At 37.8% G+C, this 3,968-nt stretch overlaps 1 long non-coding RNA gene across 1 annotated transcript; it reads right to left on the bottom strand.

Annotated features, from left to right (window-relative positions):
* Positions 1–2,882: 2,882 nt before the first annotated feature.
* LOC136795625 (uncharacterized) lies at positions 2,883–3,962 on the bottom strand. Its single transcript, XR_010843256.1, has 2 exons — positions 3,685–3,962; positions 2,883–3,611 (listed from the first exon to the last, which is right to left on the bottom strand). It is a non-coding gene; the product is annotated as an uncharacterized lncRNA (long non-coding RNA).
* Between the last annotated feature and the right edge of the window lie 6 nt (positions 3,963–3,968).

Genomic DNA, 3,968 nt, shown 5'->3' with positions numbered 1-3,968 from the left:
GTTCTTGCGTTCCTCGACTTCGAGAAACAGTTTACGCTCAGAACAGATGCAAGTGAGTATGCTCTAGGAGCGGTGTTGGCACAGGAAACTGAAGAGGGATAGCGTCCTGTAGCCTATGCCAGTCGGCACCTCCCGAAGCGGAAATCTTAGAACGGGAACTTCTAGGAATCGTGTGGGCAGTGGAGCATTCCCGGCCCTTTGTATTTGGAAGGCATTTTAGAGTCCACGATGATGAAAGACCGTTGCAGTGGGTAGGAAAATTGAAGACTACATGTATTTTAGGAGGCCATACATACTACACATTTCACCCAATCACTGACTTCTGTCCCTTATCCTTCATTTCATCACAAAATTCTTGTAGCGAATAGGAGGGCGACGTCCTCGTTGAGGGTGTTGTTCTGGTTCAGGTAAATCACTAGCTTGCATGTCTGGATCAGGTTCTGACGGGATTATCGCATCTGGACTCTTAGACTCTCGAGCTGGACTTAGACTGGAGTACTCTTGAACCTTGGACCTAGACACCTAGGAATGTCAAATGACTGTCATGGACCAAATGTCACTTGCTTTTTAGGTTTGGGAATCAGTGTAGGTTTCAGCTGATTGATGTGTCTTTTAATAGATTTTCCTGAATCCAGCAAAACTTGGTAATGACGAGTGCCTAATTTTCTTTGTAATTCTCCAAATTGCCATACTTGTCTATTGTTTACATATACAATCAAACTTTGGTTCTCTCGCCCACTTTGAAAGTCCTGCGGGGAATTGGAAGAGATCTTTGACGTATGTGGCATGTACGGGAAAATTGCATCTAAACAGATTCTCATCTGGCGATGAAGATATTCCGCAGGCCAGAGGTGTTGCTCTTTATCGGAAAAGCATTTTCTGTATCTTTTCTTCAATGGAACAAGTCTCATTTGCAGCCGACATTACCTGTTTTTTAAAGTTTGAACGTTACGTTCAGCTAGACCATTTGTAGCAGGATGTCTCGGTGCAATGAACTTTTGGAAAATTCCATTCTCTGTGCAGTAAAAGTAAATTTCTCTCTCTGAAAAATGGAGGCGTTATCAGAGACAATTACTAGCGGATATCCATGTGAAGCGAAGATGATTTCCAATAAATATATAGTTGAACAACTGATAGACGCATCCTTACTGATTTTTATTTCGGCACACTTGGACGTAGCATCCACAACAACAAGATGGAAGCAGTTTTAATATGCGCCGGTTTTAATATAGTCCGAGTGAATCCTTTCTCAATTCTACTGTACAGGATCCTAAGGATGGACCGGAACTTTTGGAGGATTTGCGCGAGTCCGAGCAAACTTTCATAACCTTTCACCAAATCGATATCTATGTCAATATAGGGCCAATAGACATATCGGCGGGCAAGCTGCTTCATTTTTGTTATTCCAAAATGCATCTGGTGAAGCTCTTCTAGAACACAAGAACGTAAACAACTTGGAACATGCACCTTATCTTGCCGGAAAATAATGGTATCCACTAAAGTGTACTCGGAATCTGTAGCATTACGCCTGATATCAGTCATGATTTTCACAAGATCTGGATCTGTAGCTATTTTCTCTTTGATAATAGCCGCTGTTAGTGTAGAACTTGAAATATGGAAAAGTGTCTCTACACATATTTGGTTTACTTCATGACCAATGAGCTCGTCTAATGATGGTCTGGATTGTATGATTGAAGCTCGAGAAAGGCAATTAACGTTTTAATTATCTTTACCTTTCTTACATTTGACAACTTAATCAAACCATGAAAGGAATGATGCATATCTTAGTAAACGTGCAGATGTCATTTATGGGAGGGATCTCCGGTGGTGGATCTGGAAGATCCTAGTGTATGGTTCGTTATCCGTGACAAGTTCAAAATGTTTTCCATATAGATAACAATAGAAATAAACTACACTGAAAATTATAGCAAGTGCCTCTATAGTTGGTCTCAGAAACTGTAAGTGACTTCGATGCGTAGGCTATCGGCCTTTCCGTTCCTTTTATTGTGTGGCTAAGGAAAGCGGCAATCCCTGTTGGACTAGCATCTGTTGTCAAAACAAGTGGCAATGCTGGGTCAAATGGAATAAGAACACGATCGCCACAAAGTTTCACGATCAGCTTTGAGTTTCAAGAACGCAGCATCACATTTTGGCGTCCATAACCAACGCTTATCTTTACTCAACAAACACTGGAGAGGATACGAAATCGTAGAAAAATCTGACACAATCTCGAGTAATACGTCACTAACCCTAGGAAACGTTTGACGTCATCAATGTTTGACGGGCGTGCCATATCTTGGATTGCTGAAACCTTAATAGGTGATTTGCTCAGTTTATTTTACGCTAAAATATTTCTTAAATATTCTATTTTTTCCTCTAAGAATAAGAATTTATTTTTGTTCAAGTGAAGGTCATATTGAGAAAACTTAATTATTAGAATAAATAAATACATATAAAGAAGACTGTGCTGTGGAAAAGGAGGTATCAAGGGGGAAAAAAATATGGAACCAAACTGGCAGAAGATGAAATTTATTTGATTACATAGAGTTTTGATGAAAAATGTTGAACTAGTTTAGAATGATAAATCATCATTTCAAAAGTATTATTTTACTAGTATTAATAAAAATATTAAACAATGAAGGAGCAAAACGAGCATCACAAAACAAAACGGTAGTACAGTGAGCTATAAAATAGGATAGACTTAAGAAAGTGGAATGTTCAGCCAATGGCCAACTACATCTTTTTTTTATTTATTGATATTTACAAATATACTTACATAAAAATAAATCCACTAAATTTAATGTAAGATCATAATGGTATCATGCAGATATGACGAGAAACAATCCATTGGTGGCACTCAAATAATATTTTTACATTAGAAGGTTTCTAGGTCATCTTCTTTTTAGGCACCTCGGAGGATTGTCAGGAATGGACGAGAAAGCAAGGTTAGAAACTAGTCGGTTTCCGAGGTTAGGGAGTTTATAATGGGAGGAATGATATCTAGTTCAGGCTGGATCTGTAACATAAGGGACACTAAGGTCTTTTTCCATAATTTTATTTGTGACAAAATAAGGAGCATTAAAGATTTTAGCAAGGATTTAGGATTGTATGAATTGAATATGGGAGGAATTCGAAGGTTTAGTGGAGCACCAAAGCAGAGCTACGTATGTCAAGATAGGCCTTATTATAGTCATGCAGATCTATCTTTTTTAATGGATTGGCAGTTTCGACATTTTGTCTAGTAAATGCTGTAATAGACGAAATCAATACTGTGTTTTTAGTTTCCAGTATTTTCAATCTTGTGTGAGGATTCCAGGTTAATCAGTTGTACAGATTGTAGTCCAAGGTAGTAGATCTGTTCTACATGGGTAAGAGCAATATTATTAAAGGATACTGTAGGACAGTCGGTAGGTTTAAGACGAAGGGTGAAGGTGATTTGGTGGTAAATGTTGAGATTTATTTTTATCCTCCAATTTCGATACCATTCTTTGAGGGATGTGTTATAGAATATGGATGCAATTAAAGGGTTATTATTAATTTTGAGCACACATGTGTCATCGGCATTTGTGTCAGAGATAGCGTTAGGATTTTTGTTTTTTTTTCCGAACCCTCTAAAACAGAAATAAAAAGTGAATTAGTAAGTGCATTACTGTGAAAAGAAAAGTAATTTGTGTTGTGTCTTACCTTTTACTACCTTTGGTATTTTAAGGTTTCCTGTTATGTTTAATATCGTATATGAGCTATCCATTCTAAAAAGGAGCTATTGTAAGTCCGGAGGTGAGGATCCTCCTCGTGTTGTATCGCATATAAGATAAAAATAAAAAAAAAACATTAATTAATAAAGACGATAGATAATGGTGAAATACTAAGAAAAACAGTCAGAAGTCGAAAAGAAATGTGAGGGAGGGGGTGGGGGTGCATCAGAAGATGGAGTTATGAGGTGATGTTAATAGGGTTTTTGGAACCTT

The sequence above is a fragment of the Halyomorpha halys genome, unplaced genomic scaffold (genome assembly GCF_000696795.3).
Source record: "Halyomorpha halys isolate HHAL.00 unplaced genomic scaffold, Hhal_1.1 Scaffold78.1, whole genome shotgun sequence".
In the NCBI taxonomy this organism is placed as follows: domain Eukaryota; kingdom Metazoa; phylum Arthropoda; class Insecta; order Hemiptera; family Pentatomidae; genus Halyomorpha; species Halyomorpha halys.
This window is presented reverse-complemented; position numbering and strand designations above follow the sequence as displayed.